This window comes from Myotis daubentonii, chromosome 1 (assembly GCF_963259705.1).
Source record: "Myotis daubentonii chromosome 1, mMyoDau2.1, whole genome shotgun sequence".
Classification (NCBI taxonomy): domain Eukaryota; kingdom Metazoa; phylum Chordata; class Mammalia; order Chiroptera; family Vespertilionidae; genus Myotis; species Myotis daubentonii.
In genome coordinates, this window is record NC_081840.1 from 176,987,865 (window position 1) to 177,012,077 (window position 24,213).

At 40.4% G+C, this 24,213-nt stretch overlaps 1 protein-coding gene across 2 annotated transcripts in view; it reads right to left on the reverse strand.

The window, feature by feature from the left end:
* Window positions 1-24,213, reverse strand: part of ARHGAP24 (Rho GTPase activating protein 24) — a 542,367-nt gene that overhangs the window by 463,634 nt on the left and 54,520 nt on the right. The window contains exon 1 of one of the 2 annotated variants that reach the window (XM_059666137.1): window positions 16,069-16,464. The exons of the other annotated variant lie outside the window; for it this stretch is intronic. The gene's annotated coding sequence lies outside the window, so the exon portion shown is untranslated. Of the gene's footprint in view, window positions 1-16,068; window positions 16,465-24,213 lie in introns of those variants that run through there. 2 annotated transcript variants of the gene reach the window in all.

Here is a 24,213-nt window from a genome sequence, read left to right on the forward strand (position 1 = left end):
AATCTTGATAGCGGGGAGCATGGCGGGGGGGCGGGGGGGGGAGGGTCCCCGGCCCAGGCCTAACACCTCAGCCAGAGGCTTTAGGCTTGGACCGTGACGGAGCCAGCAAGTGATCCTCATGGCGACTTTGGCAGGGAACCGGGTCGGAGCCAGTCAGTGATTGGTGGCGGGGAGCTGGGGGTGCCCCGGTCCAGGTCTAAAGCCTCGGCTTGAGGCTTTAGGCCGGGGCGGGGGGGGGGGCAGCCAGCGATCAGCGGCAGGGAACTGGGGGGGCGGGGGGCGCCGGCCCAGGCCCAGGCCTAACACCTCAACCAGAGGCTTTAGGCTTGGGCCGGGGAGGAGCCAGCCAGGGATTATTGATGGCTCCAGCGGCGGGAAATCAGGGCGGAGCCAGCCAGCGATCCTTGATGGCGGTGGCAGCTGCTGTGGAGAGCTGGGAGTGCCCTGGCCCAGGCCTAAAACCTCGGCCTGAGGCTTTAGGTTTGGGCCGAGGAGGAGCCAGCCAGCGATCATTGATGGCGGCCCAGGCCTAACACCTCAGCCTGAGGCTTTAAGCTTGGGCCAAGGAGGAGCCAGCCAGCAATCGTTGATGGTGGCAGCGGTGGGGAGCTGGGGGTGACCCGGCCCAGGGCTAATAACTCTCCAGAGGCTTTAGGCCCGGCAGGGGCCATACTGGCAATTGGTGTGAACTACAGAGGAAACACCTTTTCTGACTGCTGATTGGCTAAGCTCCCTGTGGTCACTGGTAATATTCTTAGTAACTTGGGTAATGAGAGTCCAAATAGGTGATCTAGGGTTTTTTTACTACACTCCTGGAGAAAAAAAGGAAGGTCTGCTGCTGGAGGGTTAAGAAATGTCATATCCTGCCCTAGCTGGTTTGGCTCAGTGGGTAATGCCTCCGCCTGCCCAACGCAGATTCTGGGTTCAATTCTGACCAAGGGCATGTACCTAGGTTGCAGGTTCCCCCCTGGCCCGGGCCCAGGTCAGGGCTCATGCAGGAGGCAACCAATCAAAGTGTTCCTCTCACTTTGATGTTTCTCTCTGTCTTTCCCTTTCCCCTCCACATTCTCTAAAAATCAATGGAAACATATCCTCAGGTGAGGAGAAGGAAGGAAGAAGGAAGGAAGGAAGGAAGGAAGGAAGGAAGGAAGGAAGGAAGGAAGGAAGGAAGGAAGGAAGGAAGGGAGGGAGGGAGGGAGGGAGGGAGGGAGGGAGGGAGGGAGGGAGGAAGGAAGGAAGGAAGGAAGGAAGGAAGGAAGGAAGGAAGGAAGGAAGGAAGGAAGGAAGATGGAAGGATGGAAGGATGGAAGGATGGATTTTTTCATGGTAAAGGGACTGGAGTCCGTGTTGATGAAAACATCTTGGTGGCTGCCCTGACTGGCAGTGGCTGCAACAGTGTGGTGATGGGGCTGCGGCCTTCCCCTGATCAGCCTGGTTGACTCTCACAAAGGGAGGCCAGACTGTGGCTTAGGCCCACTCCGCAAGGGGAGCAGAGAGCAGGTAGTAGGACATCCCCTAGGGCTCCCAGTATGTGATAGGGGGCAAGCTGGGCTGAGGGACCTCCCCCCCCCCCGGCCAGTGCACAAATTTTTGTGCACCAGGCCTCTAGTATGAAAATAAATATCCACGAATCCATACTGATATGCATAAATAACTGAGTAAGTACATAATTGAAGGAGAAGGAAAAACTCATTCTTACCAATGAATTTTAACTAACAAATGTCAAAGGAATCCTATATCATAAAAGACTAATATGCAAATTGTCCCCTCAGGAATTCAACCAACCGGGAGTTCGACCACTTGCTATAATGTGCACTGACCACCAGGGGGAGTGAGGAACAAAGGAAGGACCCAGTCTGCAGCCAAGGGAAGAAAGGCCTTGATCGGCCCTGATCACCAGCCAGGTCTAGGGACCTTACCCGTGCATGAATTTCGTGCACCAGGCCTCTAGTGATAAAATAGAGAATCACTATTTGAAAAACACCACAGTGACAGCTGTTTCAAACAGGGAAATTTGTGGTTGAAAGTAGAATGAAAAACTGGTCATTTACACAGTTTCAAAGTATCCCCCCACAAGATGCTTAGTAATTGCATAAATGAAACTAGCACCTTAACAGTGGAGAGAACTGGCAGACCTGAATTGAGGAATAGAAGTTGACATATTCGTAGACTCCTTGATATCACATGCTTCCTGACATGAACTGAGAGGGCATAGCATCATTCCACATTACTCTTGCCAAAATGCATAACCTGAACTTAATCATCAGAAAAACCAGAGTGAGAGACATTCTCCAAAATCAAAGTGGTCACTACTCTTCAAAAGTGTCAAAATTGTGTAAGACAAAGAAAGATTGCGGAACTATCCCAGATGGGAGGAAATAAATAGATAAGACAACTAAAAATATATGTGATTCCTGTTTGTATCCAGAAGAAGAACATTGGTGGTTTAATTGATGAAACTTGAATAGTATCTATAGATTGCTTAACATTATATCAAAGTTAATTTCCTGGATTTGATAACTTTAACATGCTAACATTTAAAACAGGTTACATGGGCATTCTTCATGCTACTTTTGCAAATTTTGTATTTCTGAAATTATTTCAAAATAAAGTTAAAAATAAAATATAAATTTTAAAATGGCCTATGATATTGAATGGTGTCCTTTTTTTAATAGTAATTCTCAGTAACAATAACTAACATTTATACCATGATGTATTTTATGCTACATTATCTCATTTGACCATTATCCCCATTTTATAAAATATTTTAAGTGACTTGTCACCACTAGTGAATATCAGAACTGACTCTCAAATCCGGAGTGTTTTGAACCACAGACCAATTTAACATTTGCTGAATCAGCTGCTATTTGGTTTTACATTTATACAAAAGCTTCATGATGATGGAAATAGAAAGGGAGAGTTAATAATAATAGGTATAGAGTAGTTCCCCTTTATCCTCAGGGGATATGTACCAAGATGCCTAGTGGATGCCTGAAACTGCAGATAGTACTGAATCCTATATACATCAGGTTCTGACCTATACATGCTTACATATGATAAAGTTTAATATATAAATTAGACACAATAAGAGATTAACAACAATAACATAGAACAATTTTAATAATATACTGGAATAAAGTTATGTAAATGTGGTCTCCCTCTCTGATAACCTATCTAATAATGGCGACAGCTACTAAGTGACTTTGTGGATAGCATATATAGCATGGATATGCGGGACAAAGGGGTGATTCAAGTCCTGGGCAGGATGGAGTAGGGTGGTGTGAGATTTCAAAACACCACTCAGAACAGCACGCAACTTAAAACTTATCAGTTATTTCTGGAATTTTCCATTTAATATTTTCAGACTATAGTTGACCATGGGTAACTAACCTTGAACAACTAAATCGCTGATAAGGAGGGATTACTGTACAACAGTTTGTTGAAGCAGTTGAGATAGTTAAAGTGGATTATTTAGTGCATGGTTTTGTTCCATGTGAATAAAAACAGCAAGCAATGCAGTATATCCTGGAAGTGCCTAACTGAAGAAGAGAGCAAAAAAACACCCTAAGCAATAGTAATATGAAGGACTATGGGAAGAAAATAGGAAACAAATATGACAGGTTTTAGGTTGAAAAAGGAGATGAAGCAAAAAAAAAAAAAAAAGAAAGAAATGGAAAAGAAGAGAAAGAAAAAAAAGTAGTTAGAGAAAGGATAGAAGCAAGACATTGTCCTTTAAAGAGGGAAGGACCTATTATTTTGAATTAGAACAAAAGTGAGTGGGCTGTTGGTGTGGTGGCTAATTCAGAGCTGTCACCTGCTCAATACAGTTTCAAATTTATTAGAATTCGAACATGAAGCAGCTGAAACTTATACAGGAATTTAAAGTTAATTCTACTGAGATGTCATTATAGGCTCCCAGAAGCATCGGGGACTGTCATCACAGGACAAAGTTTTTGGTCATCTGGTTGACAGTGTGCTCTGGCCAGTGCCTCTCATGAACCAAGAAGCAAGTGTAGATTCATGGCAAAAATCTAGATGAAAAACACTGGTTCCAAGAGCCCACTCAGCAAGTACCCAATCCACTCCAATCTCTCTTGGGACCCCTGCCCAAGAGGGTGTGAACAGACTCCAGGAGCCCTGGTGATGTTGAGATAACAGTTAAGCTGAAACAAAGCACACTGACTTAATACAAACAAGTGCAAAAGTCACACAAGTGCAATAAACTGCAGAAGCAACCAGTTTCCATTACTTATTTTTGTTGTCAAATTTGAATCTCATATTTAAAGTCAAACAAAAAATTAGCAGAAAAGATGAAAGAGAACAAAACTTTTTTCTTAAAGTCTCACACTAAGTGGAAGAAACGTACCAAACTAGTCATCAGCAAACTAAAAAATAAACCATTATAAATTAAAAATTCATTACTTATGAAAAAGTTGTCAAATTAAAATTAGTTTAAGAAAGCATTGTTTTATGTGATAAATTATAAGACATTTAATATCCTAATTTAGTCAAAAGTTTGTCAAGAATAGAGCAAGATCATAGGATAATAGATCAACCCAGAATATAAAGTTTTGTACTAATACTTATAAATACAACTCACTGATAAAAAAAAGTTAGCCATGCTTGAATACCAGAAAAACGTTAAACTAAACAAATCTATTATTAAAAGTCATATTTGAGTCTGCAGAAGGAAGCACTTGTGTTGAACTACAAACAAAGATTTAAAAAATCTGATATCCAACATTATATCAGATGGTCTCAATAGGGAAATATTTCATTAATAAAATATACAATAATAAAGACTCCTTATTGTCGACACTATACAGATGAGAGCTTTTATGAAATCATGCCACACAAGTTCTGTCTTGAATTTTTTTTTTCAAATAAGCTATCAAATACTAGTTAGTGATCACTTATCTGCCATAAACAAAAAGTACTACACTCATAGATCTGCAGAGGTAAATGAATCATTCTAATAGGAGCTGGGGCTGCCAGATTAATTAATAACTTTGCAAAAGCAGCCAGACAATCATTCTATGACTGAATTGTTTATCACAGTTTTTAACAGTCAAAAAATAATGGTCGTTCCCTGCCTCTGATTAAAATCAAATGCAGAATCAAAATCAGTAGCTCAGAAAGCAGGTAGACTGGCAGGTGGACTGGTTCCTGGATAAATGCATTCTGAAGAGAATTCTCTGGAAACCTAACAATGGGATAACAGAAAGTTGCAAGGTAAAGACACTATCAACTCCAGAAAAAAACAAAACAAACAAGCAAAAATGACAGTTAATATCTTTATTTCAAATCAAAGGTCTGAGCTAAGATGAAACTAGCAGGCCAGAAGCCTTCCCTGCCTGCTCCCAAGTCTGTAAACTCGATCCTAATTATTCTCCTTATAATTTATGAGTCAACATTGGTATCAGGAATCAATCTGGAATCTCTTAAGCAGGCACAGGATCTGTTCCCTGACAACCTTGACAAGCTGCAACATCAGCTCTAATTCTCACTAGCAATTTCAGTGCATTCCACCTTAACATCACACAAGTATTTATTTATTTTCATTATCTCTTCCTCCCTCCCTCTCTCTGTCAGCCCCCTCTCTTTCTCTAACCCTTTCTCTCCCTACTCTCTCCATCCCCAATCCCTCCAGACTCATGGTAATATGACCTTTACATATCATTTATTCGTTCTGAATTATTTTAGCATTTCACATTACTAATGCAGCTCATAAGTGATATTGCTTGGCATTTCCACAAAATAGTACAATATAATTTTATATTACTTAATGGCTCTTTCTAAGACATTAAGAAAAATCTTTATTAAATCAATCAAACAGAAAATAGCAGCAAAAAAAAAAAATACACCACTATTATCAATACTATGCATTTGGTAAGAGTATTTCTACTAAACAAACAAAAACAAACCCTCACAAGCCTCCAGTGTCCTCTTCTTGCTTGAAAATAAAGAGATTGGAAGCAGAGGCCCAGATGTGACACCACTGAGCGGGACACAGAGATCTCAAGGGAGTCCAAGCAGTTCGCATTCTCTCTATAGAACTCTCGTATTCTGAGATCACATCCCACACTTCAGAGCTGCCTGCACAGGTATGTGGAGCAGCATGCTCTGGCTTCCCGTAGCTCAGTGGCACACAGGTCTCACCTTGCTCCTGATGAAGAGTCGCCTCCACCAGCTGAGCCATGTGCTCTATTTGTCCTCCCCCGTTTCCAAAAGGAGGCCCTCAGAGCCCTGCAGCCCCAGTCCTGGGCTCAGACCAGGGAAGCTAAGGATACTCCCTGGAATGTTCCACAAATTAAACAGTAGAGGATGGGACCGCAAACAGTGAGATAATAAAAGCACCGCACAGAAAGAATTCTCGATTCTCAGCCTTACACAGCAGCTTATGGTGAGCTGGAGCTGCTCTCCCCTCCTCCATTCTCTCTCTCACCTTTAATGATTATTTGACTCAAGGCAGAGCTGTAATCTCTTTAGAGATTAACCAGGTTTTTTTTTAATTTTTGTTTTTATTTTCTACATGAAATCTCTTAACTGTTAAAGACCATCGGCCTTGCTTACTTCTTTGTTTTTCAGGAATATGAACAGGAATAAGAGAACAATATAGTGTAGTTTGAAGACTAAATTGAATGAAAATCTATAGCACATTGACGATATTCACATTAAATGAGTTCAACACAATTAATATTACAAGAGATTAGCTTAAAATGTACCAAAAAACAGAAAGTGTTACAAGTTACACCTTGATTTTACTCTGGCATATTTTTCAGTTGCCTTCAGAGTTAATCCAGGCTCAGTAGAAATGCTTTTTAAAATGTTAATTACAGATTCACTCGCTCTACTCTCAGCCATAATTCCTTACCCAAATGATAGAACCCAGAAAATCATGACTCCTTTTCAAGTTTGCCAGATGGTACTTAACTAATACCCTTCAAGTTGCAGACCACAGGAAGTAATTCATTATATGCATTGGATTCCTTATGCTAGCATTTGGTTTTAATTTTATTTTTAAAATTTTTTTAAATTTTTTAAAATTTTCTAGTTTTAATTTTTAATTGGTTTTCAATTTGTTTAGCCTTGTAAACTTCAATTTAATTAATTTTTAAAATATTTTTATTTTTAAATTGGGTTTAACTTAGCATCTGGGTTTGATTTTGGTTTAATTGTCTCAGAGAAAGGTAAACAGGGAAAAATCAATTACAGAAAATCTGTGTTCTGGGCTAATCACCTAAATCACTTTGGACTCATTTTCCATATTAAAAGATTGAGGTAAGATGGTTATACCTATTTTCTAAGTGGGCTTTTGTTGTGAGGTCTAATAAATTCATTCCAAGGGGAATGTAGCATGTAACCTCCAAATTGTTAATTGTGGAGGCCTTGCACAGGTAATAAACGTGGAAGAATACCCAAAACATGTTCTTAATTCTGTAATTTCAACCTTCTCCTGAAATCTAAATTTGTACCAAATGTATAGGAAAAGAAAAGTTACACAGGATTTCAATATCACCTCCTTTCCCTTCAGAGGTAGTTAAGGCCCAGATTCAACCAAGAAAGGAGCAGCAGGGGTTCCCTTTCACTCCTGGAAAATACAAGTTGGCTTTGGTTTGTTAGACAATTTTATCCATACACCTTCTATACTCACACTACCTAAAAGCTGAATAGAAGCAGTTATAAATACACACATTAACTAACCAAAAACTTGACAAATACACAGCGAAAGATGAGAGAAAAGTAATTTAAGGAACTGATCCTATGATTTACTAAGTGATTCCAAACAAAATTCATCTCCAATTTGAAAACATTACCTGGGTTCTTGAGATAGCCCTAGATGAGTCACTCTTGCTGACTGGGCTCTACTCTTACCTGACCCAGAACATATAAGGCCAAGCCAAGTGCAGGAGGAGGTCAGAGGAGGAACAGGAAATGCTCCTATCACTCATAATCATGCATAGAGCTAGCTGTTAAGCAAGTGGTAGTTCTTATAGAGAATCAAATCTATGCATTTAATGACTTAATCATGGTATTTATTTGAACACAAGAAATGTCTAGTTACGTTGAATGGAAACTTCTGTAAGCCATTTCATGTAAAATACGGTGGTCATCAGGAAACTAGTAACTTCATACTCAAAAGAACTATTTCTAGTATGTCTTCAAGTTATATTTGCACACTGTACTGACAGAGCTGAGATTTTGACTGCTTTTCTTACTGCTTAGTCAATATATAGTGCAGGGAGCTAGAGGCTGCGCTCTCCCATGCATCATAAACACCAGTTGTCATCTAAGAATAGATATTGTTTGCATTTGTGTTACTGAAACAGCAGAAAGTATAAGACTTCACTTCTAATTTCCCACAGAACTACAAAAAAATGGAGTTGGAACTCTGTCCTTTAACTTCATTAGCTAGTTTCTCAGTGGGGATGTGTTCTGCATTTGGGGGGGAAAATTCTTTGTAGAGAGGGACTGTCACACACATTGCACTAATGCACCCCTGGGCACTAAGTGCTAGTAGCTTCATCCAGTCATTGTGATGACCAAAAACATCCTCAGGAATTTTCAAATGCCTCCTAATGTGTGGTCTACCCATGGCCCCAAACCCACAGCTGATGAAAACTAGTCCATTGGCAAATGAAACTTGTCAAGGAAAGGTCTAAACTTTTTCATGCAATCTATATGGCTTCCAGATCCTCTTTCCTCTCTCAAGTCATACATCCATTTTTTGAGCCCGGTCAATGTATACACATAGCCACATTTCTATTAAAATTGCCCCAAAAGAACACACTACCATTTAGCAACAGAGGCTTTTTCAAGACTGGAACAATCTTAGGAAGGGTCTACTCCAACCTCCTTATTTTACAGATAAGGAGCTTAATGTCCAGAAAAACTAAGTGATTTGCCTGAGTTCAGATGCTAATTATTACCAGAAGTAAAATCAGAGCACAGGCCCTTCTCACTGTTTTCCTTTCCACCCGTCTCCAATCATAGAATGCAACATAGAGAAAGATCTTTCAAAACATATCTCAAGCTACTGATTAAATAAGAAATTCTGCCCGTAGTGAGCCAGCAAGTAGACTTTCTTACCTTGAAACACTTTTTTCCTGACACTGTCATCCTGAAAAATATTTTCACATACCACTAAGAAAAGTTCATGCATACCTACTGAAAAACTGCTTTTTAGAAATCCAAGTGAATAGTATTTTTAATGGAAAAGAAAGTTTCCAATTCTTCTCTAGTGAATCTGGGTGCTATATTTTCAAAGGGGATACTGAATTTATTTGGGTGACATTTGGTTAATAAAATTACATAAGTTATAGGTATACAATTCTATAAAACATCATCTGCATAATATATTGTATGTTCACCACCCCAAGTCAAGTCTCCTTCCATCACCATTTATTCCCCCTTTATCATTTTCTATCTTCCTTCTCCCCCACCTTCCCCTCTGGTAATTACCATACTGTTGTCTATATCTATGAGTTGTTTTTTTGCTTAATCCATCACCTTTTTCACCAAGTCTCCAACCCCCAGCCCTCTGATAGCTGTTAGTCTGTTCTCTTTATCTATGTCTGTTTCTATTTTGTTTGTTAGTTTATTTTGTTCAATGGATTCCAGATATAAATGAAATCATGTGGTACTTGTCTTTCTCTAACTAGCTTATTTCACTTAGTATAATATTCTCCAGGCCCATCAAAGAAGATACTTTTAAGTCTTAAAATACACACACCCTCCAACCAAAATATCAATTACAGCAGTAAATTACATTAAAAACAATAATGAACAAAGGCTAGTCAATGCAATAGTGCCTGTTTTCTCTTTAAAGTAATGGTATACAACCAATAAATATCAAACACATTCCCTGGTTTAAAATTCATGTCACTTCCATTTTTACCAAATATTTTTTATCATCAGTATTAGCTGCACATTCGTTAGATTGCAATATCATCTTGTCTGTATGTGCTTTTCAAAATAAATATCTCAATTAGTAAAATATTGGGTGCAGTTTTTTAATGAATTCTTGATTTAAATTTCTAACTTTACAGCTGCTGAGGCATCTGGACTTATATCATTAAAATGTTCCAAATTGAACACAACTTAGATATTCAAGGCTCAGGGCTACTCACAAAGAATGTTAAGTTTTTTTCTTGTAGTTCTAGAAGAAAGCACAGGATCTAACTACTCAGTGGCCTCCTACCTATAAACTAATTGATGTCTGGGGGGCTTACCCACCTGCACTATGAGCAGGCAGCATAGAAAAATAGGGGAAACAGCTACACAAAACCAAAGTTACACAACACAGGGTAGCATTCTGTGGAGAAGTAATTTTTTAGTCAGTCCAGTACATCATGTACTTTTAACCACTCACAAGTAATGTAATATACCCTTACCTAATTTTTTCCTGATTTCCAAACGTCACTTTTGAATATGTAACTGTCCTCAATCACCTGGAGGCCTTGTTAAAATGCAAATGGCTGGCCTTGATGGGGCTTGGTAATGTGCCTTTCTAACAAGTTCATAGGTGAGAATAATGCTACTGGTTCTGGGACCACACCTCTAAAACTGCTACTTTAAAGCATTTTGAAAAGTACTTTTTTTTTTACAGCTATCAATATCAGAAGTACATTTTTCATTTTTACCCAGTGCACACATGCACACACACACACACACACACACACACACACACACGGAAATTAAAACATTTGAAACAATTCTTACTTTTACTACATATAATGAACCCTGATTTTTTCTACTGTATTCCAGCCTCATTTATTCCTTTTTACTTAGAAACATTGATCATGAGCCACTAATTTGATTTCAAGACCACTGATAGACCAAGATGTACAGCTTGAAAAATACTGCTCAGTACTCCCATGTTCATCGTTTAATTTAATAATAGTAACTGTTCAAATACCAGGTGCCAGATAACCTTCCAGTCCGTACATGCATTGCTCACTCCATAAATTGAAAACTCATAATAACACTATGAAGTAGGTTTTATTAAATGCCCATATTCCCAGAGAGAAAATGTGTGAATCAAGGTTAATGCAACTTGTCCAAGGTCACAATGTTTGTACATATGAGAGCCTGGTTGGAACATAGGTCTAATTCCAAAACATAATGGTAAAGATTGCTCCCTTGAAATGAAACATATTAGTTTTGAATCCCAGATCTACCATTTAGTGGCTGTGTGGTTTTGGTAAGTTACTAAGCCTCTCCAAATTTCAGTTTTCCCACCTCTAAAAGAGAGATAATAATAGAGCCTGCTTATGTGGGAGTTGTGAGGATTAAAGAAGATAACCCATGACAAGTGCTTGGCATAACTAGCACATAGTAAGTCTTTAATAATTGTTATTTATCATTAGAAAGAAACTGAATTATTAATGGCCATGTCATTCACTGCCTCCCCTTACCTTGGCTTCTAGTTCCCAGTGATGTCCCTGTGTTTGCCTTTTCTTCTGCTTCCTTGGTTTCTAACATGTTATCCTATGACCTTGCCTCTGCCTTCTCTCATCCATCCTCCTCATGCAGCTCTATCTGCTGTGCAGAAGTGCTTGGAACTCCGCACCCAGATAATTCCTTGTGGCCTCCACCCATCTCAAGGCACCAAAGACCAAGTTTCCTCCATGGAACCTGCCAAGTTGCACTTAACACCATAGATACATAAAATTTACTCCATGGTGAAAGTGTGAGTTGTTATCAAAAGGTGAAGGTTCTAATCAGCAAAACAAAAAAACTCGAGAAGGCTGGAGACTTTGGTATCCCCCATAGATGCGTTTATATAAATTTATCAGCATTGCACTTGACCATTTTACAATAACAAACTATCATGAGATACCAAAATCAAAATGGAACTCTGAAGGCAATACTAACATAGCTGAAGCCTAGGGTTAGGAAATTATGTGCAGCAAGATAACAGCAGGCTCTTTTGAATCCCCTGGCTCATCTTTTCTTGCTGGAAGTTCCTTCATAAGGGACATTTTAAAACCAGATACTCCAAAAACAAGCACAGATGACCCTCAAGGACGATGGACAATTCTCTTCCCTGGGTATCTTTGCAAACAGGATTGCAATGCACGCCAACAATTCTTGTGATAAATGTCCTTCCTTGAGAAAGTCTGGCTTGGAAATTTCTTCCCCTGTTGCTCATTTCATTTCTGTGTGCCCAGTGAGTACTGCCACCACTAACTCAATTTTCTCCCCTTCTCAGTTGCTATCCCCAACAAAACCACCCTCTCCTTCTATCTTTCAGCTTTCCCGCATTGGGTCTCTAGTCCTCAGGCCAAGGACTACTATCCCTTTCTCATTCCTCTACCTCCACTGGTCACACACAGTGTTCCTGGAGCATATGTCTCCATGTCTGGGAATTAAATAATGGGGATAGATCACAGAAGCCCCAGGGACCATACCCTTTCTGTTTACTTTTCACAGAAAATAAAATCTAGCCAGGCTGATCATTGGAGATTAATTCAGTGACGGGACTGTAGTAGCTGGAGACTCTTCTCATAAGAGAATCTTCATGGTGGCAACCCATCCCCAGGACCCTAACTCAGGACAGGAATATTGTCACCTAAAAGAACCACAAGAGAAGTCGAAGACCAGTGCATGGAGATTAAGTTGAGACCAGGGTCTATACCCACAGAACACACAGTTTATAATTCTCAGATTAATAACTAAAAAGAAGAAAAGCATGTGAGGAAGGTCACACAGTAACAGTAGCAGACTATTTGGCTTCAGGTAGAACCTCATTTTGATTCTCAACTCTGTATCACTTAGTAATTGCATTACCTTGGGTAAGCTTCTTTATCTCTCTGAGCCTCAACATTCCCATACAATAGGAATAATAGTCTCTGAATTAGATAAAACATGGTTTACTTCTAGAATTACTAATTACTTCTAATTACTTCTGGAATTATAAGTAACATATGAAAAACACCGCATGGAGTGCCTGGTACTTAATAGGTACTTAATTCACTAGAGCAGAGATTTTTCAACCATTCTCATTTCATGGCATACATAAACTAATTATTAAAATTATGCAGTACACCAAAAATTATATTTTTTGCCAATCTGACAAAAAATTGGTATAATTTTTATTCATTCACACTGGGCAGCTACTGTTGGATTGGCTATTGTCATTTTCTTATTTGACAATCTAAGGGGAAAGAGGTCAGTGCCCCTGACTAAATAGTCAGGTATTACATGTTTTAAAAATTCCTGCGGCATGCTAGTTGAAAATTGTTGCATTAGAGTGATTATCATTATGAAAGTCTGTGAAACTCAAAGAGAGAGAAATTTTTCAGAACAAAAATGAGGCCATTTCCCCAACCCATAATCTTGTAAAGTTTTAGTTCCTGTGGCAGAGACAGAGGGTTTACCACTGAGAGACTCAATATAAGGCTCCAAGTCTTCACATGAAGAGCATTAACTTCATGACTGAGTTGACTACTTATAATTTTGTTTTTAAATACCTTCCTCTATTTAGGGAGAAAATAGAATCCTTTAGCCATGAATGTTGGAGCAAACAGGAATTTTTTAAAAAATATGTTAACTCTCTTCTGCTTTTTCCCTCAGTGTAGGATGAATGCTTCATATTCTTATTATCATCAACCTCCTTCCCACCCATGTGCAACCAATTGGATGGTAGTCCTTCTACTGGGCTCCAAACTGAAGCTCCAGCCACAACCTCCGTCTTCTTTTTTCCAAAGCACATCTTTACCAAAAAAATGAAACATGACAGAAAAGAGGAATCAGCATTACTTAAGCCCAACTCATGGGAAAAGAACCCTTTACCAATGGCCAGAAAACACCACGGAAGAATGACCACAGGTAACTAAGATGATCCGATGGCAAACACTAAGAACAGGAACCAAATGCATGGCCTGGATTTGCAGCAGCACCGCCAGCTTTCAGCCCGGAGAAACCAACCTGGGCACTAACAGAGCCAGAAAGAAAACACACTCACCCCTTGGGCCATTAGGTCACAGCAAAATGGCTCGGAGCAGTGTTTGTAAACACCCAGTAGGCTCTTGGCCACGACAGCAATGCAATCAGAACCAAACCACTCAGTACCACCTGCTGCACATTCCTCACTCTTCCTGTCCCACCTCCCACTTCCCTTAACCCCTACCCTTCACCGTGGGGAGCCCAAGATCACACATTCCATAAAATCGTGCCTGGATGAAAATTCTCAGAGCTGTAGCCATTACTATCCCAGGCAAAACCAAAAAGGCTTTCCCTGGGGACTTCAGCCAAGAACACTTTTCACTTTTACGCTTAAATCTACGCTCTTGTCTGGAAAGATGCATTGCTGTTCGTTCTGCAGTGAATTGTTTTTTCTTAAGAACTTAATTCTTCCCCACTTACTCTCAGGTTTGTCGTTTCAAGATGGTTCAAATTCACAGTATATACTACAGCCCAAAGAGCATCACTGAGAAACCATCCCCCTCTCAAATCCAAACCTCTGAGATTAAGTAAGAAAACCAAGTAATGCAATTGAAAACCAAGGACAAATTGACTTTCAACAGCCTTTCACATGTAGAAAGGATTATAGATTTTCTTTCCTTTTATCATGCTACCTGTTTACTCCTTACTCCAACTAAATTCCAGATCTTAAAAACTCAGTCTGTCCCTTCTTCCATCAAGAGCATACCTCCTCTGGGGGATAGGAAGATATTATTTATTTTTAAGTTTTGTCAATTCTTTGACATTCAGCAATGAACCTAACAAGAAAAGATTTCTGGACTTGCTTCCTGAAAGTCAGGCATTCAGGGAAGGCAAAGGGAGAACTGTAGTATTGGGCTCTCTTAGAAGTTCAAATATCCCAAGAGGAGAGGAAGTATTAAGAAATTTAAAGGGGAGAGAGAGATTTTAACAAGTCTTTTGTAGCTTAATACCTGTTTTCTGGCTTTTTCTAATATAGTAACTCTGTGTGTTTTATGTTTTATGATGTCCAGCTTAATAGCAACATCCATCCTTGCCCTTAAGGGTTGGTTTTACATTCTAATGAGAATCAGGGGACTGGTTGAATTTAATCCATCTGTCCATCTTCTTCTCGGTAATTGAGTAAACCTCTTAACTCCACTGTAAATATCCCTGGATTCCAATTAATTTGTCTTAGTAGACACAGCAGCGCATATTGTTTTACTTATGGAAAAACAAACCCTTTGTAACTTTTATATTTCAAATACCCAGCATGATATATTATTTCCTCTTTTTAGAAAGAGATGGAATAATGATGTCTTGCCAGGTGTTTTTTTGTTGTTGTTGGTTTTTTTTGTTTTGTTTTGTTTTAAGAAAAAGAGTGACAAGATAAACTATGATGAAAGCATTACTTGGAGATTATCTTCTAATTCAAATGAATTAAAACAGATTACAAGGGAGTCTGGTCTCTCCATTACTAGTTGGTATTGAAAAGCTAAGGAATCCAGAGTAACATTCTCTCCCTTCCTATTGGGGGACTTAGAAACGCAGTCTAAAGTATCCTTTTAATGAGAATATATTACATCTTGTCCTCAAGAAAGGATGGCTACTTCCTCAAAAGTTATATTTGCAAACTCTAGACAAACCCTTTTGGGTGTCTTAAAACTCACCAACGATTCCCTAACGTTTTGTGTTTGCAATGAAAGTGTGTATTATTAAATCCTACTTCTGTATGTCTGTTATCCAGGAAAACTCTAACATAAGACACTAACAGGAACAGGCAGGGAGAACAGGAGGCTGGATAGTAAGAGGGCACTGCACTATGTAGATTTGGTTTCCATTAGTTCTATCAATAGAAACACACTACCAGCTTGCGCCGTTTTTATCCTTTTAAAAATAATTTTAAAAGGAGCATTGTTTCCCATCACGTGCGCGCGCGCGCGCGCGCACACACACACACACACACACACACACACACACACACGAGCACCAGCACACACACGATCCTCCCTGGCCCTCGCGCCCCTCCCCCCCTCCACTCCCCTGTCCCTGGCAGCTGTGCCGCAGCCCCCGCGACCCCAAGGCCGCGTCCCAGCCTCCGGAGGTGGCTCCGGTGGGCACCCCAGTAGCCGCGTCACCTACCCTGCTCCTTGCGCACGACAGATGCTGGACGGAGGAAGGAAAAGGCTCCGAGGACCAGCCGAAAGAAAAGCAAAAGAGATAAAGGGGGTGGGACGGCTCCTTTACTTCCCACAAGAAGTGTTGCGCGCCATGCACTTAGTTGCTCTGCAGCTGCGGTTTCGGAGGAAATTCTCTGGGCCGAGAAAGCTGCGGCTGGGGTGGAAAGTTGTGGGTGTTTCCCCCCCAGCTGCCTGAGCCTCGATCCTCTCCTGTCCCCGCCGCAGCCCTGACAGCTCCCGGGGCCTGGGAGACCCTCCGGAGTCCTGCGGGTTTCCACCGGGAGCTGGGCTGGGTTGCCACATGCACTTGAGAAATCCTAGCAGTTGCGCAAATCAAGAGTCCCAGAAGTTAGAAAGAGTGATTGTGTGTGAATGAGTAAATATACAGTACAAGAGGCTGGGACAACTGAGCGGGGCCAACCCACAGACGCAGCTCAGGGTTTCAGATTTCATTTGGCAACTGGCAGCTTCAGAAGATTCGAGCCCACTCAAGCCACTCTACTGGGGAGGCCGGGAGGAGCCCTGCGCTCCTGGAACGCCTCCCCGCCGTGTTACCTTGGAGCCTGTGTCCATCGGAATCACCCGGCAGAACCCGAGCCCGCGCTGCCTCGGTCTCTCCGCAGCTGCCATCACTCATTTCATTTCATGTGTAACACAGATATACTTTGATCGCGGATCTCAGGCTGTGGGTGCGTTTGAGAAGGATGGAAAACCCATGTCTGCTCACCTCCAGGAGCGCTACATTTCTTTGACCAAACTCCACACACCGGTTTTACTTGCTTATCCTCTGCTCTCTGTGTAAAAATCTTATTTTTCAATCAGATCTCCCTGGTTCCTTAAACCTGAATTCCTAGAAATGCTTATTCGGTGCCCGCTAGTTAGATCCTCAGCGAAATTCTTCCTTGTCATGGTTTAAGAGCCCTCAGAATCACACGGTATGAAAGAAAGAGAAAAATTAAACATTTGAAGCCCTCTGTCTTCAATACCACCACCAACAATCTAATTTCAAATCTATATCTTACAGTATTGGTGACCTGGAATGCCAACTCAAATTGTTTCAATAAGCTTTACAAAGCTCCCCACTTCAGATTATTTAGAAATCATTACCGGATTTCTTTAAGACACAAAATAAGAGTGGCCTCATTAGATATTGCCAGTGATATGGAAAAGGAGCACGGATTTAAAAAGAAGAAGAAGAAGAGCACACATTTAAATTTAGAAACACCAAAAATAAAAGTCTGAGTGGACACGAGATGTTTTCTTCCTTTTTATCTTCTTTCTCCGGTTTCTTGGAGTCTTCCTTCCTGGTGAACTGCCCCATCAAGCCTTTGGAAAAATGTGTACAGAATTCTTAGCCAGAAGCAATGTAGCTTATTTTCTAATTGGTAAGGAGTAAATGACCTTCATCAACTGATTGGGCTTAAAGTGTTCTAGCCATTTTAGAGGAAAGCTGGAAGACAATGAAATTAACCAAAATGAAATCTGCACAGATGGACTCAAAAGCCTTAGGAAGGCAAGTGTTACTAGGTATGATGCAAGATGTCCACAATTTAAGAAAGACAAGGAACCTATCATGTCAGTATCCTATCTCAGGATCTAACAATTATTACCACAAGCAATGTAGACTCAAGACAATACAAAATTGACAGGGTGGTTAGATCCTTACTGGGTAGTCCCTAATCCAAAAGATTAAGATAAGCCTCTATGGCACACCCTTGTGTCTAAGGCCTTCTTCTTCACATCTCCTGATTGTCACCTCTCTTTCCATTTGATATCACTTCATTGACCTGTGTGATGAAAGTGATTATCTTAAACTGGACTGTACAATCCAATATAATAAAAGCCTAATATGCTAAGTGTCCAACTGTTCGACCATTTGACCAGTCACTGTGAAGCGCACTGATCACTAGGGGGCAGACGCTCGGACTTGTAGGTTAGCTTGCTGCTGGGGTGCTGGGGTCTGGCCGATTGGGATTGGGCAAGACAGGCCGGACATGCCCTGGAGCCCTTACATGGTCCCTCCCTGGTCCAAATTGTGCACCAGTGGGGTCCCTCGGCCTGGCCTGCGCCCTCTCGCAATCTTGGACCCCTCAGGGGATGTCAGAGAGATGGTTTTGGCCCGATCCCCACAGGCCAGGCCAAGGGACCCCACCAGTGCACGAATCCATGCACTGGGCCTCTAGTTTAAGGATAAGAAGATTGTCATCTGGGGATTAAGCAGTAAGGAGGTATATCTATTAAGACAAGCCTCCTCTTGCCCTCGCACATTTCTGCAGAAAGAGAAGGGCCACTGTATTCCTTTCCTTGAAGCTCCTCAGGGATTTAGCAAAGATCTTTGTTACAAGAGAGAATAACCTGAAATAGAAACACTGGGTTGTTCATAGGACTCAGACTATGTTATCCCTCTCTTATTTGTGGACTAATTGGGGCTGGGAGACATTCCTCAACTTTAAAGGAGAAATAAGTTCTTAAGCAAGAGACTTGAAAGATTCTAGCTAGAGGAGGACCTCAATGAAACTGATACAGACTCCAGGGAAGGGGTATCTGTCATTCAATTCCCAGGGTCTCTGGTAAGAAATTGCCCAGGGCATCACTTAAGCTAAGTTTTGCCAGCCAGTCAACTCAATTCTGAGTTTAGGTCAAATTCCAGCAATGTTTCCAGGGTAAGGGCTAATTTCCCAGGATTCCAAAGTCATAGATATCCTCAGAAGAAGGGTCTACAGTAGTCAAGGGTTTGAGGAACCTCAGATTTACAAGGGGAATGTGTAATTCCTCCAGGACCAGATGGATTTCAGGGACCTAAAAATGAAATAGGAGGAGGATGAAATGAAGGAAAAAGAAGAGGAGGAGGAGACGGAGGAAGAAGAGCAGTGAAAAATGATAATGGCTTCACTACACTTGGGCAAACTGTTTGAGCATCAGCATTGCCAGAGACAAGGACGGAAAAGCAACCAGACAAAGCCCCTTGGACATTGTTGTTCTCAGGCCACGTTGATTGGAATTCAGAGGGAACTCAGCAAGAGTTTGTACAATCACTTTGTCTAATATTTTAAGTACATGGGTCAAATGGTGTTATTATACAAGTATGGATTAAAAATGTATTCTAATGTACTTCACTAATTTAAAAATTAGATTCCTTGCCAGATTCTTTGCAGATCTTAGCATAGAGTAATATATTGTCATGTTACCCACTTTCTCATTAATATTAGATACTGGAGTTCTTTAATTATGTTTTCTTTTGAAAATACATAAATTCCTAAGAGGGCAAAAAACACAGTAACAAAACAGAATAGTGAAGAATTGCCAGAATCCTAACATTTCCTCCAGGCTCTCACCAACAATGCACAATTTGTGTGGGTACTGAAATATGCCAAGATCTGATTTCAGGATTAAGATAGAAGGCATCTCTACTGAAAAACATTTACATTTTTATTTTTATTTCCTGATAGAAGTTTCTTTTTAAGAAAGTGCAGCTTTGTCTTAGCAAAATAAGGTAGAGAGTGATTGAGGGGGTTTTGTGCCCATCCTCCCCCAACACTTTAGATTACATGATTCAGGGAAAGGGGATGTACTACTAATACTGGGACCAAATCAATCCAGCTAAATCCCTGTGAGAAAGATAAGGAGACAAAGAGCAAATCAGAGAAGGGCCACTATAGCCATGGATTTCTTCCTAACTCCATCAAAGGCCTGATAGCATCAGGAGTTTCAAAAATGAAGCATGTTCTGTTGCCATTTAGATCCTGAGTAGAACATAGCATCAACCATCACTATATTCTTATTCAATTGACATAGTGTGTTTTTTAAGTCCTCATCTGAGGATATAATTTTTTTATTGAATTTTAAAGAAAATGGAAGGGAGAAGGAGAGACAGAAATATCGCTCTGAGAGAGACACACCGATGGGTTGCCTCCCCCACTCACCCCAATGTAGCCTGCAACCAAGGCACATGCCCTTGACCAGAATTGAACTTGGGACCCTTCAATCTGAGGACTGACACTCTATTCACTGAGCCAAACTGGCTAGGGCCGATTGACATAGTTTTTTTGGCAGTCCAAGTCACGTTTCTTTTTTTTTTTCTTTTTTAAAAAATATATATTTTTATTGATTTCAGAGAGGAAGTGAGAGGAAGAGAGAGATAGAAACATCAATGATGAGAGAGAATCATTGATCAGCTGCCTCCTTCATGCCCCCTACTGGGGATCAAGCCCACAACATTTCATGTGCCCTTGACTGGAATTGAACCTGGGACCCTTCAGTCCGCAGGCTGATGCTCTAGCCACTGAACCAAACCAGCTAGGGCCTAAGTCACATTTCATCATCCCCTAGACCCCCAGAGTAGATGGTACAACAACAAAAATACACAATTAAATTTATTTTTGAAATTGCTGTTTTTTCTAATTACAAAATTAATGCATGTTCAACACATGAAATGAGGAAGCTACAAAGAAACATAACAAATAAAAAATTGACATGTTCTTACCATTCAGAGATACTATTAGGTTAAAATTAGACATAATTTGAACATGTCTAATTGTTTCTTCACCTCTGTTTATGTGCCTATCTTTTTATTTTTCAATCCCAGTTTACATTCAATACTACTGTGTATTAGTTTCAGATATACAGCCTAGTGGCCAGAATATCATATATTCTACGCACTGATCACCTGCTATTTCAAGTACCAAGCTCACAACACACATAATTATTGCAATATCATTGACTATATTTCTTAGGCTGTACCCCACATCCCTTGACTATTTTGTAATTATCAATTAGTACTTGTTAACCCCTTTATGTTTTTCACCCAGCTCTCAAAACCCCTTTTACCTGGAAACCATCATTCAGTTCTATCTATAGGTTTGTTTCTATTTTGTTTATTTCATTCTTTAGATTTTATATATAAGTAAAATCACATGGTAGTTTTTTCTTTCTCTGATTTATTTCACTTAGCATAACATCCTCTCTCAGTGGTTCTCAACCTTCTGACCCTTTAAATACAGTTCCTCATGTTGTGACCCAACCATAAAATCATTTTCGTTGCTACTTCGTAACTGTAATGTTGCTACTGTTATGAATCGTAATGTACATATCTGATATGCAGGATGGTCTTAGGCGACCCCTGTGAAAGGGTCGTTCGACCGCCAAAGGGGTCGCGACCCACAGGTTGAGAACCACTGCTCTAGATACATCCATGCTGTCACAAATCGTAAGATTTCACTTTTTTTTTTTTTCGGCCAAGTACTATTCCATTTATATATGTACCACAGCTTTTATATGTACATGTCTATTAATGAGCACTAGGATTGTTTCCATATATTGACTATGGTAAATAACACTGCAATGAGCATAGGGATGCATATCTTTTTTCAAGTTAGTGTTTGGGTTTCTTTGGATATGTACCTAGAAGTAGCATTGCTGGGTCATGAGGCAGTTTCATTTTTAACTTTTAAAAATAAGTTTAAAATGATTTTAGAGAGAAAGAGGTAGGAAGAGGGAGATAGAGATATAGAGAACCATGGATTGGCTACCTCTCGCACGCCCTCTACTGGGGATCAATCCTGCAACCCAGGCAAATGCCCTGACCAGGAATTGAACAGATTGCTTTTCAGTGAATGAGATGACGCTCAACCAACTGAGCCATACCAGCCAGGGCTCATGTTTAATTTTTTGAGGAACCTCCATACTGTGTTCCACTGTGGTTGCACCAGTCTGCATCCCCACCAACAGTGCAGGAGGGTTCCTTTTTCTCAATAACCTCCCCCACACTTGTTAGTTGATTTACCAATGGTAGATATTGTACCAACATTGCATCCCAGGAATGAATCCCACTTGATCATGGTGTGAGATTTTTTAATGTATTGCTGAAATCAGTTTGCTAACATTTTGTAAAAGATTTTTGTACTTATGTTCATCAGGGATATTGGCCTATAATTTTCTTTCTTACTAGTGTCTGATTTTGAAGAATAATGATGGTCTTGTAAAATGAGCTTGAGAGTCTTCCCCTCTTCTTGAATTTTTTGGAATAGTTTGAGAATAGGTGTTACTTCTTTAAATGTTTGGTAAAATTTACCCATGAAGCCATTTAGTCCAGGACTTTTGTTGGGAGTGTTTTTGTTTGGTTGGTTTTTATTACTGCTTTGATTTCATTAATTGTAATCAGTCTGTTCAGATTTTCTGTTTTTTCTTGATTCAGTTTTGGAAGATTGTATGCTTCTAGAAATTTATACATTTCTTTCAGATTGTCCAATTTTTGGGCATCTAGTGGTTTGTAGTATTTTCTTATAATGGTAATCCTTTGTATTTTTGTGGTGTCAGTTTTATTTCTCCTCTTTCATTTCTGAGTTTATTTATTTGGATCCTCTTTCTTTGTCTCATGAATCTGGTTAAAGGTTTTTCAATCTTATTTATCTTTTCAAAGAACCATCTCTTGGTTTCATTGATCTTTTGTTTTGTATTTTTATACTCTATTTCATTGATTTCTCTCTTATTTGTATTCTGCTCACTTTGGGCTTTGTTTGTTCTTCTTTCTCTAGTTACTTTAGGTATAAGGTTGGGTTGTTTATTTGAGATTTTTCTTGTAATAGTAATTAATTTCCTTCTTAGGACTGCTTTCACTGTGTCCCATAGATTTGAAATTGTTGTGTTTTCATTTTCATTTGTCCAGAATATCTTTTGATTTCTTCCTTGATCTCATTTTTTAACCCATTTATAGTTTAGTGACATATTATTTAGCTTTCATGTGTTTGTGTGTGATTTATTCACTTTTTTTTTCTTATAATTGATGTCGAGTTTTATCATGATGTGTTCAGAGGAGATGCTTGATATGATTTCAATCTTTTTAAGTTTATTGAGATTTGTTTTGGGTCCCACATGCGATCTGTACTGAAAATGTTCCATGTGCACTTGAAAAGAATGTATGCCGCTGCTTTGGGGAAAAATGCTCTAAAAATATCAATAAGTCCATTTGGGCTAGAGTGTCATTTAAGGCTACTCTCTCCTCATTGATTTTCTTTCTGGAAGATCCATCCATTAATGCCAATGGGGTGTCAAAGTTCCCTATGATGACTGTATTACTATCTATCTCTTCCTTTATATCCATCAAGATTTGCGTTATATATTGAGGTGCTTCTATGTTGGGTACATATAAAACCATTACAAAGGTTATATACTCTTATTGAATTGATCCCTTTATTAATGTCCTTCTTTGTGTCTTATTATAGCCTTTGTTCTAAGGTCTATTTTCTCTTATATAAGTATTGCTACCCCAGTTTTTTTTCTCTCTCCTATGTTCTGAGGCCAGCCACCAGGTGTGTTGGTCCTGGGGCCTCTTAAAGGGAACTCTGGCCCAGGTCAATGTCAGAAGCTGCCTGTGATCAGCACCAGTTCTCAGTCTAGGACATTCAGTAAAATCTCAGGGTACACCTATGCCAGCTGCTACCTGCCTGGGGCCTACAGACTTGCAGTGGGGCAGGACCTCAGGGAGTCATCACAGTGGGGCCAGTAGAGTTCATCAGGTTAAAGCAGGTTGAGACTTGATCCTGTGGAGGGAGGGTTCTGCACAGGAATGGTGGCACCTGTTGTGAGTTTATCAAGAAAGACTGTAACGTGGGTCCCAGCTGTCCACCAGCAGATCCTCTGCTGGGCACTGAGAGCAAGCTTGGCAAGATGAGACTTCCGGGAGTCAGCAGGGAGGGGCTAGTAGTGCATCTCTCTAGGTTGATGCCTCAAGGGGGGGTGGGGTTGGGCCAAACATAGGAACAGCGGTGACAGTGGGGCATATATTGAGAGAAAAAATGGCTCTTGCTTGAAAGCCACACAATTCAATCTCTCCCCACTTGTCCCTGGCAACCCCTGAGTTTGAAAGTTTTTCAAGAAAGACTGCAATGCGTCCCGCCCAGGCTGGCTGCCAGGAGATCCCTGCACTTGGAGCAGGCTTGGCAAGGTGGGTCCTCAGGGAGTTAGCGGGGAGGGTTTAGTGCATTTCCCCAGGCTCCTGTCATGTGGAGGGGATTGCCTGACCCATGAAAGATGGCATCTGTGGGTTGCCTGGGAGTGGGACTCAGCACTGAGAAATCAGCAGCTGTCCCTCCAGCCGTCTCCCCAAAGC